This window comes from Eptatretus burgeri, chromosome 10, assembly GCF_056783735.1.
Source record: "Eptatretus burgeri isolate ZD-2024b chromosome 10, Ebu_testis_v1, whole genome shotgun sequence".
Classification (NCBI taxonomy): Eukaryota; Metazoa; Chordata; class Myxini; order Myxiniformes; family Myxinidae; genus Eptatretus; species Eptatretus burgeri.
In genome coordinates, this window is record NC_140970.1 from 6,572,865 (window position 1) to 6,587,566 (window position 14,702).

A 14,702-nucleotide genomic window follows, 5' to 3' on the forward strand; every position below is an offset into this window, starting at 1 on the left:
ATAAGTCAGACAAAGTGGTGGAAAAGCACCGTTCAGGAGAGGGCTATTTCAATATTTGAAAGTCACTCATTATCCCTGTGAGCATGGTGAAATCCATCATCAAGATATGGAAGACATACCACCCAGACTTCACCCAGATCAGGTCACCCATCCAAACTCAGCAACTGGGCAAGCAGGAACTTTGATCACGATGTCACTGTAAATCCAACAATTACTTTGAAAGATCTGCATGGCTCTATGTCTGAGATGGGGGAGGAAGGAGGGGGGGGGTCAGTCTTCTTCAATCACCAATATCCCATTCCCTTCACAAAGCTGGTCTCTATATGGACAGATGGCAATAAAGAAGCCATTACTGAAAAAGACGAATCTAAAAGCTCATGTGGAGTATGCGAAAAAGCATCTTGATGATACCGCAGGCGTGTGGAGAAAGGTTTTGTGGTCAGACGAGATAAAAATTGAACTTTTTGGTCTAAATTCAAAGCATTACATCTTGCGCAAGTTCAACACTGCACATCACCCAGTTAACACCATCCCTACTGTCAAGCATGGTGGTAGCAGCATCATCTTAAGAGGCTGCTTTTCATTAGCAGGGACTGGTTCGCTTGTCAGGATAGAAAGGACACTGAACAGTGAAAAGTCCAGGAGAATCCTTGATGAAAACCTGCTCGAGTCACCCATGAATCTCAAATTGGGAAGGAGATTCACATTTCAACAGGACAATGATCCGAAGCACAAAGCTAAAGCCACCCTGGAGTGGCTGAATAAGAATAAAAGAAATGTTCTTGAGTGGCCCAGTCAAAATCCTGACTTGAACCCAATTGAACATTCAAGGCAAGACTTGAAGATTGCCGTCTCGATGATCCCCACCAAACTTGGTAGAACGAGAGCAATTTTCATGAGAAGAATGGGAAAAGATTTCACCATTTCATTGTGCAACGCTAGTCGAGACCTACCCAAAATCTACTCACAGCAGTAATTTCTGAAAAAGGTGCTTACACAAAGTACTGACCTAAGGGGCTGAATACTTTTGAAACCAGTGCATTTTGATTTGTACATGCTTTATTACAGGTATTCCTGACATGTAGCTCCTTCAACTATAACAGTGTTTAAATTGATCTCTTCAGTTATGAATAAAAAAGTTCATTTGGAAAAATTTTATACAATTCATAATCATCTAAATGTGGCATTATTGGTAGGGGATAAAATCCATAATTTTAATATCTTTGAAAAGTCTATATGTAAAACAAATTCCCCAAAATGCCATATATCCACTGTCTGATTTTTCTGAAAATGCCATAAATCCATACATACATTTTAACATGATGAGATAACTGTAATTCTCCATGAAACTACCAATGTTTTCTTATCAAATTCAATAAAGATCACCTCGATTGAAGAGAAAACCTCTGTAATGTCACCACCTGTTTAATAAAACCATCAATTTATCTATATATTACAAAAACTCTCATCTTGTATGTATGTATGTTACCAAAATACAGCCAAAACGGTACACGATAGCGCAAAATTTTTCAGCCCACCTTACTCATCATTCGCCTGTGGTGTGCAGTATAAAATTTTGTTGAAATCGGGCAACGTAAAAATGATTAAAAAAAATCAATTTCCGACTCGGTCAAGTACTCTTCGGGAGAATTTTATCAATGCAAACAACCTCAGTGGTATAGTTCACTGGAGTTATCTTTTTTTTCTTGAAATGATTTGTTTAAAAATCTCAAACATGTAGAATAGACAAAGAACGATTTATTTTTAAGCATAAAATAAACATCACCATTTTGATTTAATACTTCCATGTTCATTAATACATAAAATGGTTTAGAAGATTACACACAATAATTTCTTCGACTTTCTTTTCTCCGTTGTTTTTTCACATTGATGCGCAATATCAAGTTTCGTTCAAATCAGGCAATGAAAAAAATTATTAAAAAAATCAATTCCCGATTCAGTTAAGTACTCTTCGGGAGAATTTGATCAATGCAAACAACCTCAGCGGTATAGTTCACTGGAGCTATCGTCTTAAAAAAAATATATTTGAAATGATTTTTTGATTGATATCAACTGCTGCCGCTGTCACAACGGGAACACAATGGGTTCACGGGTCGTTTCGTGTCTAATAAACTCCATCAAAGATCTGACCTTTCTGCATTAACTTTGCATCACAAAAGCTACAATAGAACCTCACATCAAGATCACCTTTGGAAAGAGAACACTACTTTTCTGTCCTTCCTGCACTCGAAATTTTCCAGATGTTTTCACAGCCATTTTGGTTTTGTGATCGTCATGATATGAAGCAGGGCCTGATCCTGATCTACTTGGTAAGGCACTTCATAAAACCTCGCCTGGTTCATGGCAAGATCTCCCTCCCTCAGTGAATCAGCATGGCATAGGCGAGAGTTCAAACGAGCCAGGTGGTTAAACGTAACTTTGGACACCTTCTCGCCACAAGAATGCCGAATCTTCTTCACTTTATCCCGTTCATGATCGTCCTTTGGCTTTCTCCATTCATAATCAATGGTAGACAATAAAACTGCCTCCTCAGTACCATCAAAATCATTCATGTTTCTATGAAGGATGCTCCGAAATGCGTGCTTTACGGTTAAACCATGGGCACAACCACATTGGAAAAAATGGGAGGTGATGATTGGCTGAAGGGATGCATTTTGGTTTGTGAAAGAACTGGCATGGTGTTTATGGCGATTTGGAACAAAGGGGTGTAATTACAATGCAGAATAATGGTGTACATGGCAATTTGGCAAAAATGGATACATGACTAGTTAGCAACCTTTTGACAATCTCTTGGTGGTGGGAACTTAAATTTGAACTCAGCATTTGTCATTTTGGAACCAAACTCTACATATACCACACACACACACACACACACACACACACACACACACACACACACACACACACACACACACACACACACACACACACACACACACACACACACACACACACACACACGGATATGAACAAACACCACATACGAGTGACAAGCTTTTCGAGCTGCACTCTTCAGGGTAAAAATCGCAGCAAGTGAAGGAGGAAGTGAAGGCACGTGCTTTATACGCAGGTCTCAATAAGGTAGACACTGATTGGTTCAACCGTTATGACGTCACGGTTAATCCGAACGCCCATTGGTCCGCTCATCATCTTCACCTCGAGCTCCATTTGGCTGGAGCAGAGTTCGTCGATGATTGACGTTTGCAACCACATCCTGGAGAGAGGGGGGATGGGTTTCCCCTCAGGTCCATTCACCATTTGTTACCGTACTTCCCTTGATCTTTCTATGCTGAAAGAGACACAGAGTTCGTACAAATTCCTTTTGACGACATAATATTGGATCGGTGGTGAGGATGAAGGTTGCTTCCAACAAACGGAAATGAAACGAGCTCCGACCTCGGCTTAATATCCTGAACATATCTGCATTGTACTGGTCTGCACAGATAGGGTTGGCAACCAGGTGCTGTGCAATGGCAGATGAAGCAGATACAGTGGCCGGTGGTTGCTGGATATTTCTCCATGCTCGCACTGGTTGTGTTCTAACCCTCACAATCTTTCTTCGAATCGCCAAAGGGATGTGTTGTTTGATTTGATCCGATCAGCCAATCTTAGTGTTGTGCTGCCCACGTACCAAGCTTCACATCAGCACTTAAACTCAAACATAACATTGCTGGTTTGTGAGGTGAGTAGCGCATCCTTGTTGACTGATGTCAGCAAACAGCGAGAGGTAAAGATTACTTGGGGTTGCACAGCCAGAAACGTGTTGGACACAATAAGTTTGATTTGTACTTCAAACTTTCGTGATGATTACCCTTTCCAGGGCATCCTGATATAGACAACATTTGTCCGGATCAATCTTCAGATCTTTTATCGTGTTTAGAAACTTGTGCATGTATCTCTTAACAATATGCTCAGAACAACCATTCTCACGAAGTATATTCATGGTTTTGACAATTTCAGCAGGAAAAAAAAAAAAAATATATATATATATATATATATATATATATATATATATATATATATATATATATATATATATATATATATATATATACATACTAGCGATACCCGTGCACATGCACAGGATGGCAGTACAACATAGCTGGTAGCAGACGACAGACCGTACACGGGGAATGACAAAAATACGCATTGTGCAAAATGCAAGTGGTACTATGGAACGCCAAGACTTCCCAAACATTGACGGCATGTCCGCTAAGTGCCACAGCAATTTCATAGGGATCGTGTGACGGCGAGTCGAGTTTTTAGTGTGCAAGCTTGGTATTATAATAGAGATATATATATATATATATATATATATATATATATATATATATATATATATATACATTCATACAGGGTGAGTCAGAAGTAGCGCCCAATTTCTGTCAGTTCATCGTTTGTTTGCCATTTGTATTACAGTGTACAAGAAGGTAGAAATAAATGAATGACATGTTTATCGGACCATTTATTCAAGAAAAAATTACAGAACTGTACCAAGCTGTTTTACTTGCAATTTTCAAAGTGCCCTCCCTCGTGATCGATGCACAATTGCAGCCGAGCAGGCACAGAGCGACACACACGTCTGCAGAGTTCGATATAAATTTCCTCAAATTTTGCAGTGATTTGAGCCTTCAATTCCTGAATGGTTCAAGGATTTTCACGATAAACAAGGTCTTTCATGAGCCCCCAAAGAAAGAAATCTGGAGGTGTAAGGTCTGGAGAGCGTGCCGGCCACTCAATCGGACCGCGGCGGCCGATCCACTTTCTGGGAAAGTTTTCATGAAGCCACTGACGAACATCACGTTCATAATGAGGTGGAGCTCTATCATGCTGGAAATAAGTCATGATCTTGTACCCTGGGCCAAAAGAAGGTTTGCAGCATATCCAGGTAAATTTCTGCAGTGACAGATCCCTCAAAGAAAAAGGGTCCAATTATCCCAAATGGAGGTATGGCTGCCCAAACTGTCACTCCAGGTAAATTTACCTCCTTCTCAACTGTCACTCTTGGGTTATTCGCAGCCCAGTCGACACAATTGTGTCTGTTAATTGTGCCATTAAGCTCAATTTGGTGCAAATTTATTAACTTTCCAAACTTGCAGCAATAACCTGCAAAACAAAATCAAAAATAAATAAATTACGAAAATTAATAATCTGCAAGACAATTATTAACAACATGGCTTCCCAGAAAGAATAGAAATCGGGTGCTAATTTTGACTCACCCTGTATATATATATATATATATATATATATATATATATATATATATATATATATATATATATATATATATATATATATATATATATATATATATATATATATATATATATATATATATATATATATTGTTACGGATTCGGCGGTGGCGGAATTCGCACCCTACTCTTGACAGCCAAATTTGAAGATTCGGCATCACTGAACAGCACTGCCATCTCCAGGGTTATAACGCCGGCTAGTTCGGCACAGGTCTTGGGTCACGCGCCTCAGATCGCGATACCAAAGTACACCTGGGCCTTACCAGTTGGGGATATAGACCCCGGCTACATACTGGGTTTGTCAGAGACCGAGCAAAGTCTGCCAGTCCGTAGCCCGTTTGGTTTTAAATACAAATCGAGCGGATTGTTTCTCAGCGCGGCACGAATAAACTCAAGGCAGCAACTTTCGTACAACTCAGCCAGATTTATTGGGGACACATCGGGGAACACGACACAAGCAAAGCATTCACGAACGTTATAATTAATCTGTAACCCGCTCTTAACTAGGGAGCTACGGATACGGGTTTCGAAGGGGGCCCTATCGAAATAAACCTTAGGCCTGGCCACATGCAGACAAGACACAGACAACATGCAGACAAGACACGGAGTACTTGGTCGTGCCTCATGGATGAGAGGAAAAGTGTCGAAGGCATGAGTGCGGTTCGTGAGAAGCCGATGTCAACAGATTCGAGCGCCCAAGCTCGAGCATGCAGCGTGGCAAGATGGCGGCGATGACCTCCTTCTTGTCGGCACCGCCCACGCACGCCGCAGGGCAAGATGGTGGCGACGCACTCCTTTTGTCGCACCGCTCACGCACGCAGCCGCGGTGCGTTCAGCCCCCGTAAGGTCGACGGCACAAGAGCGAAAGATCTATGGTATGTTCCAGCTGGTTTCTCACAAGGTCCAGTATACAAATCCAGGCCTGGCCTGTTCACCAGACTAGGCCAAATTGGGGTGTTGGGCTCCGCAGGCGGATCGATGGGATCACAAGACGTGTTGAGCCGTGCAGTGAGTAAGGACAGTCAGAGGCTCCGTAACTGGACTCAGGATCAACCTGTGGATGACCTCAGGCTGGATCCATAACCGAGGAGGAACAGCCGGCCAAACAACTCTTCACAAAGCTGATCGCCGACTCACACAAGCCGTTCCCAGACCGACAAAGCAGCCAGTTCCTTTCGGGGCGGGCCTTTTTCACGAAGCCGATCGCAGACTCGACACTAGAAGTTTCTCCCTTGCCTTCTTGGGGCTCGCTCTTCTCACGAAAACAGATCCCCAACTCACAAAGCAGCCAGTTGCTTTTGCCTTTTGGAGCGGGCCTTATGGACCGCCTCCAGGGACCCGTGATTGGTCCATCGCTCGAGACTGCAGCGGCTCTCCGCCAATGGGTTGCCGGCAAGTCTCGTTGACCGACTCTGTCAGAGCGCTAGGCGGGTGCTGGTTCGGAGGGGGGAAGTAAGAAGAAGAACGGCGCCTCTCGGTACACCACCACTGTATGAACACTGGAAAGCCTGCTACACCTCCCGACAGAATGTAACGTCCGATTACCAAACCTGGCTAAACATGCACTTCATGGGGGATCTGGGCTAATCCTATATTTAATAACCCACTAAGGGCCCATTTCCGCAACACTACCCCCACCTTTCTCCCGAGGCTCTCCCGAGCCTCCATCTGGGGCAGCCCATAGTAATGGCCCTGTCTAACGTACAGCACAGATCTCCCATTTACTCTAACCCACAATATTGGAAGCACTTAACTCCAAAAACCAAAGTGTCACAGTAATATTGGCATGTCCCTATCATAGTGTGTCGGATCACGAATCTAACAAACACATTCACACTCTATGCACACTACTTAACATTCTAATTATGGATTTGAACGGGAGGGCATTCAATTTTACTTTTAACACAAATATTTGCATTGGAGCAGGACATTCAAAGGTTCAAAGTTCCTTAACGTGTTCGTTCATTCATGCCCCCTCCCGGCAGTATTGCCTATTCACCGCTGAGGGTTTCCTCACTTCCTGGCCCTATTGGCCTCTCACCAGGTGAGTTCAGTCGGCCCAGTGGCCTAATCTCACAGAGAGTTCTTCGGCCGCAACGGCCCACAAAATGGCATGAATCTTCGGCCGCAACGGCCCACAAAATGGCATCGGCCCATATGGCCCACAAAATGACTTCGGCCCATATGGCCTACTCACGAGCAGCACCAGACAACAAGCCTTGCATTGGACAGCAGGTGGCACAGCAATGGTGGCACGGTTATATCGATGGTATGCAAATGCAGTTTGGAGGCGTTCTTGAGGGCGCAACTGGATGTGATGACCTCAGACCAGGTGAGATGGAGTTGCCTGACCTTAACCTTCCTTGCCTGACTTGTTTTGGCAGGACTTGTTTCGGGATGGTCTTCTTAATACATTTTTTTTTAAACAGACAGGATGGTGTGTTTCTTAATCAAATGTTATCTTCGTGGGTGTGTGCTCATGACTCACTGGTGGCTTCTCTGGCACTTGGAGAGGGTGACCTTGCCTGGCCCTTGTTAACAAATTTTCCCATCAACACTACTCGTACCAGGTGTCATGCATGAATGGTGTGGAGGAGAATTCATCGAACCTAACCATTTACTTTTAGCTCTAAACAACGAAACAAACCCTGCTATGGCTAGAATTACCCTAATGACCAATTTTCCCAACCTGGCACACTGTTCCATTCTTTTAAACCTGGGCAAGTCCCTTATTTGTCTTTTTTCATTTGGTGGTGGCAGGCATAACTCACTGGCTGGGGAGTTTGACTACTACTAGGCCTCTGTGCCTGCTTCCAATCGGGGGTGGGGGGCACCCAGCGACCTCGGGGTTCACCTAAGCGTGCTTCTGGCGCTCCAAACTAAGGGGTGGCTCTCTAGCCCCCATACTGTGCTCTCCTAGCACTAAAACCTACTGTGCTCTCCTGGCACTAAACCCTACTGTGCTCTGATGGCACTGAACAATAGTGTGCTCTCCTGGCACCTCTGACAGCCTTCACCTGCCAGGAGCCCCCAAAGCCCTGGTGCCCTCTCTCCAGACTCACCAACTTCCAATACCATGTCACACTTGTACCACCATACCTTGGCCTGCATCTACCCCTAGCAGTCCGCCTGCACAATGGAACAGCAGCCAGAATCCATTACAAATCCTCTAAGTCCCCCTAACCTACACTAACTTGGTTAGGAGACTCCTACCGACAGGGTACGTTGTTCGCACTCACTCTCCTCATTCGCACAATCATGCAATTCACCCCAAACACTTTAGTCATTCATCCCACAGTGCCACACACCCAGTCCACAATACCATCCAACGCCTTTCACTTTTATGTTAAAACAAAAACACACCAGTCCTTCGGGTCCCACTTGGTCATCAAATTTAATTGGTACACTTTTTCATCAAACCCCAATCAATTTGTCACTACGTCCGTTGTCCGCTAGCCTCCTCCATACTGCCCTAATCGTTTATTTCCAACAATTTAAACAAAACATCAAAATCTCTTCACCAGCCCCATGGAACCTCGACATGGTTCCAACCAGGCATTTCAATCCTTCCTCAACCAAGCCACTCTTTGTCATCCACTTGTTTCAGGTGCGTTTAACGCTCTGACTGTAATGTCTCCACCACTTTTTTTTTTCATAATCACCCAAATCCACTCGTGCCACTCTTATCCCTTCTATCAGTCTCGATTTGCAATCACTCTCGACATAATTTTCAATCAAAATTTTTTTCATCCCAATATGGCCTGCTTCTTTGGCTCATTGGAAAGGGAGTGAGGGAACGAATCCCTCATTATCCCCATTACAGGACCCCACCGCCTTTCCGCAGCGGCTCAAAGGGGTCACGTCTCAATTGGGGTTGTGGTCCACCCCCTCCTTTTCTCCAGGGTTCGCGGAAATCAGGTAAACCCCAATCGGGGGAGCGGCCTCCCCATCTTCTCTCTGATTCCCTGAAGACAGCTAAACCCCACTCAACTAGCTGAAACCCCTCGTGTCCTCAGAGAGGTTTGAAGACCAGGTGACACATGCCAGTGCCACTTGCTACTCATCTGCGCTCTCCCCAGAAGTTCCTGTGAGGCTGAGAGAGAAATTAAAATCCAATTTCTAAAGCCTGCTCCTGGATGCAGCACCTCTAACTCTTAAGAACCCATGCGGAGCTGTCCATCATGGCCTCCGTCCCCTGTGTCAAGTTCTGTCCTGGTGGCATTTCTATTTCCCCTTGCACCTCTAACCTATTTCCTACGTCACCACTCATTCCACGCTCAGGACTCCCACCCACAGCAGGCTCCACACATTCCAGGGTTATGTGTTCACATTCCACACATTCAACCTTGCCTGCGTTCTGACCAACTGCCTCGCATTCCAGGGTTACATTCCCGACCGCCAGGTGAGTACCCACACACTTTTCAGCCTCGGCAGCACATACCGGTGCTGTAGTCTGGACTGTGGGCTCAAGCATTCATTCACAGGCATTCCACACACATTCAGGGGTCATGCATACGTGCACCCCATCGGACAGAGTCTCTTCATTAACATAAAATTCAATTTCTACCTTAAGCTCATCGTCCGCACCATGTATGCATGTGCCCTCATACCTGCTTTGTTCCAGAGTTACCTCGGTCTGGTCACGTCTCTCCAGCAAGTTGCTCATCATCGGTTCGCCACACTCTTCTGGGGCTGTCAGCTCCACATGCTGGACCTGCTCAAAACGTGTTTCATTAGTCAACAACCCCGTTTGCTCCCTCAATGTCTCCTTCACCAGGGTTTGCTCTAATTGTTGTTTCATCCGACGAGTGATGTCAATCAAGTCCCGCACCACTAACATTCCTCCCTGTGGTGATGTCACACATCCCACATTATTGTGCTGTCCTACTTCCTGGCTCCATTTTCCTTTCCATTTGAGTCGTTCTTCCTCTCTGAGCCTTTTTAGTTGTTCGTTATCTTTCCGGAGTTTTCCATCTCCGCGTACTCCAACCTTGCTCTCTCCTTTAGTTGGTCAATTTCAAATTCATGTTCTTTTTGTTTCCTCTCCCACCGTCTCTCTTGTTCTTCATTCTCCAATCTCGTCATTTCTCTCAATTGGTTGATTTCCCTTTCCTGCTTCATTCCTTGGTCTTTCACCATCTCCACGTACTCCAACCTTGCTCTCTCCTTGAGTTGGTCAATTTCAAATTCATGTTCTTTTTGTTTCCTATTCCACCGTCTCTCTTGTTCTTCCTTCTTCAATCTCGTCATTTCCCTCAATTGGTTGATTTCCCTTTCCTGCTTCATTAGTTGTTCTTTCACTACTCTTTCTTCCATCTCATTCTTTAATCTTGCTTTGGCTTCCAACTGTTCGATCTGCACAGTGTGGTTCCTGAATGTTTCATTCTCCATTCTCTCTCTTTCCTCACTTAACATCCTCAGCTCGTTTTGTAACTCCCTCTCTTTGTTTTGGTGTTTCTGTGACTCAGCAGCTTTTTCCCCTAATTCCTTTCTCATCTCCGCACCTCTTTTGCATGCTACCTCCCTCATGTCGTCCATTCTCTTACCATATTCCTTCAGTTGTTCCAGATATTTCTCTCCTCTTTTTATCTTCTGTTCTTGGCTTTCTCTTATCTGATTGCCTGATCTTACCTTTTCCTTCAGTTGTTGCAATTCCACATTTTGTTCCCATTTTTCCTTTTCCAGCTTTGTTTTCCATTCTTCTTCCAAGTTCTTACTATCCCGGGAGTGACTAATTTGCTCTTCCTCTATTCTTTCGTTCAGTTCGCTCTTCTCCTGTTCCAACTTATGGGTACTCCACTCTACTTTCCTCATTTCTCCCTGTAGTTCCTCGAACTGTCTTGACTTTTGCAACAATTCCTCCTTCCTTTGCTCCAGATATGTCTCTCCTCTTTTTATCTTCTGTTCTCGGCTTTCTCTTATCTGATTGCCTGATCTTACCTCTTCCTTCAGTTGTTTCAATTCCCAATCGTGTTGCCGTTTTTCCTTTTCCAGCTTAATTTTCCATTCTTCCTCCAAGCTCTTCCTATCCTGGGAGTTACTAATTTGCTCCTCCTCTATTCTTTTGTTCAGTTTGCTCTTCTCATATTCCAACCTATGGGTAAACCACTCTACTTTCATATATATGCATATGCATGCCTGGTGTTGGCTTAATGGTTAGAGTAGGTTTGATATCCAAGCATCCTGAATTCAAATCCCACTTGGCTGTTGAATTAATACTAGGTGGGGTTGACTCTGCCTGTCATCCTTCTGTGGTTGGCAAAATGAGTGCCAGCTTGTTGGTGTCCTGTGTCGGAGTGGCGACCTGTCCAGGATTGTGCCCAATAGCCAAGGAGACCCAATAGCCAAGGCAGCACTAATGCTCTGCACAGAGTATAGTCCCATTGGATGGACACACACACACACACACACACACACACACACACACACACACACACACACACACACACACACACACACACACACACACACACACACACACACACACACACACACACACACACACACACACACAATTTGAAATGTACTTTCATCAATAGTGCATGTGTAAGAGGCAAGTGTGAATCATTTATTGACCACTTCGCACTTGACTTCCCCACATGTGGTGTTCGTCATAGTGTTGTAAATGTGGTGGCCCAACAACAAGTGTGCATCATTATGGCTTTGTAATCACAGGGTAAAGGCAGCATTCCTTTTAAATGAGGTGCATTCATTAACCCATGGGCCACCCTCGAGCAATGTGTAAATCCCATTTTAACCTCACGATTAGGGTTATGAGAAGCTATGGGAGCAGGTGGTGGATGGCAATACAGGCAGCTGGCACATATTGCCAATAATGGTTGCACAGCCTTGATGCTAGGCAGAGGACTCTCTCTCACGGAGAACAATGTCTCGAATCACCCGTCTAGTATAAACACTGCCTGGAAGAAGGCAACGACAAACTACTTCCACACATGCCAAGAAAACAATCATAATCATAAATCTAATAGATAAAGCCATATTACTGAACAATGAGCCCTCCTGGTTTGAAAGTACCCAGATGTCTACTGGGGAAGAGCAAAGTGTTTTGATGAGTAGGACTGGCTGATATGACGATACTGGATGAAACCCTCAACGAAATCCAGTTGTTGTCGTTGCCAAAACTGAAAGTCGAACTCAGAGCCCATCAAACATTGACAAAATTTGAACATGGAATGTAAGGTCAATTAAATCGGGAAAGTTAGATGTATCAAAGTGAAATATGGAGAGGAGAACTACAATTTTGGGTGATAAGTGAATTTACATGGACTAGTTTTGGGCAGTTTCAGTCCAACGATTATAAAGTGTTCTTTTCTTGTCATGAAACCAGTAAAAAAAAAAAAACTGGTGTGGCCATGATTGGCAATAAGTCTGCAGTGTCAGTACTGGACTACAACCCAGTAAATTATAGGTTCATATCAATGAGGTTGAAAGTACATCCGGTTAACACCACCATCATTCAGATGTATGCTCCAACTTCTGCTGCAGATGAGGAAAATGTGTAGGAGTTTTATGGAAAGATGCAGGAACTAGGATAACAGGTGCTGAAAGGAGATATTTTCATTATTATGGGAGACAGGAATGCAAAAATTGGAGAGGCAGGAGTACCAGGGATTGCAACAAAGTATGGACTTGGTGTCCAAAATGAGTCAGGGGAGCGAAAGGTGGCGTTGTGTGTGGAGAATGAGCTTGTAATTGCAAACACATGGTTCAATCAACCCAAGTGTAGACTGTACACATGGACTTCACCTGATGGGCAACATAGAAATCAGAGTGACTACAATCTGATCAACAGGAGATCGAGAAGTGCTGTGCAATCTGCCAGGCACAGACAGTGGGACAGATTATGAAGTCCTTGTGGAAAAGTTACGAGTCAAATTGAGAAAGGTTAAAAAAAATATATATATCAAAAACTCCAACCAGATATGACTGAGAATATATTTAAAGAGTATACAAGGAAAAACCGTTTTGCAGAGCTGGACTAACAGCTGGACTTGTAGCAATGTGGCAAGAAGTTGAAGACATTGTAAAAGAAGAGGCCAACAACAACACCCCAAAAGCAAGCATAAAGAAGAAAACGAAATAGCTGACAGAAGAGGCACTACATATTGCAGACGGAACATGAGAGGTGAAAACCAAAGGTACATGAAGAGAGGACATTAAACAGCTCAATGCCGACTTCCAACAACAACCTAGGAAAGAGAAAGGGGAATATTTCAAAGAAGCATGAATAGAAATGGAAATTGACAACAGAGTGGGAAAAAGAAGAGATCTTTCAAAAATATATATCAGAGATATCACAGGAAAGTTAAGTTTAGATCTCAGATTGGGGTCCATCAAAGTAGAACAGGAAAAGATCTGACAGAAGAAACACAAGTGAAGGAAAGATGGAAAGGCTATATACAAATGAGATAGCAATATGATGGAAAACTTTGAAGAAAGAGAATATGAGCAAGAACCAATAGTGATAGAATGTGTCGAGTTATCTTAAAGAGCTGGCAAATGTAAAAGCACCAGGTGCCGATGAAATTCCAATATAATTCTTGAGGTAGTTGGAGGAGGCAATCAAAATTTTAACAGCTATCTGTACGCAGATTTGGGTCAGGATTGTTCCTGGATTGTTCCTGCCCATAGAAATCAAATAGCAAATCTGAGGTGGATCAGGGAAAAAGAAATGGAATATCAAAGGAATGTGCTTCCCCGTTTTATGGATTACAAGCAAAAGTACCTGTCACCAGTGATAGTAAAAGTTTAAGTTAATCTTTCAATTTAAATTATTTAATGGACTTTAAAATGGTTATTTGTGTTGCACTTTTGTTTTCACTCAGAGCCAAAGCTCTGAGGTACTTATACCACACACTGCAAAATGGTGGTGCATCATAGGGCGGCGGAGGTTAGATTTGTCTCAAAAGAGGGTGGAATATCCTGCTTGTGAAATAAAATTTGGCATCTACATTATTCATGCCTGTTCTCCTGTCATTTCAAAATTGAATGTTGAGCTTTGCCTGCATGCACAGCTTTTCAAATGGAGCGTGGGAAGGGGCCGCCATAAACGGGAGACAGACGAACGCACGGACAAACACCAAGGTTTGCAATATATAATAGATAGCAAAGCCTTCGATTGTGTTCATCAAGAATTGATTTGGATTATGCTGAGAAAAATGGGGATGCCAGAGCACCTGATATGCCTGATAACCCTGTGCACTGAACAAGAAGCCACAGCAAGAACAGAGTATGGAGAGACAGAATGGTTTGGAATTAGAAAAGGCATTAGACAGGGATCCATTCTCTCCCCTTACTCATTTCATTTGTTTGGCGAGTATATCATGAGGAATCAAATTTGGATGACATAGGCTGGAGTCAGGATTGGAAGATGTATTAATAACCTAAGGTATGCTGATGACACTA

The 14,702-nt window shown here is 43.5% G+C and overlaps 1 protein-coding gene across 1 annotated transcript in view; it reads right to left on the reverse strand.

Annotated features, from left to right (window-relative positions):
* LOC147017900 (hedgehog-interacting protein-like) overlaps positions 1–14,702 on the reverse strand; it is a 221,263-nt gene that overhangs the window by 13,812 nt on the left and 192,749 nt on the right. The gene's annotated exons all lie outside the window — the stretch shown is intronic.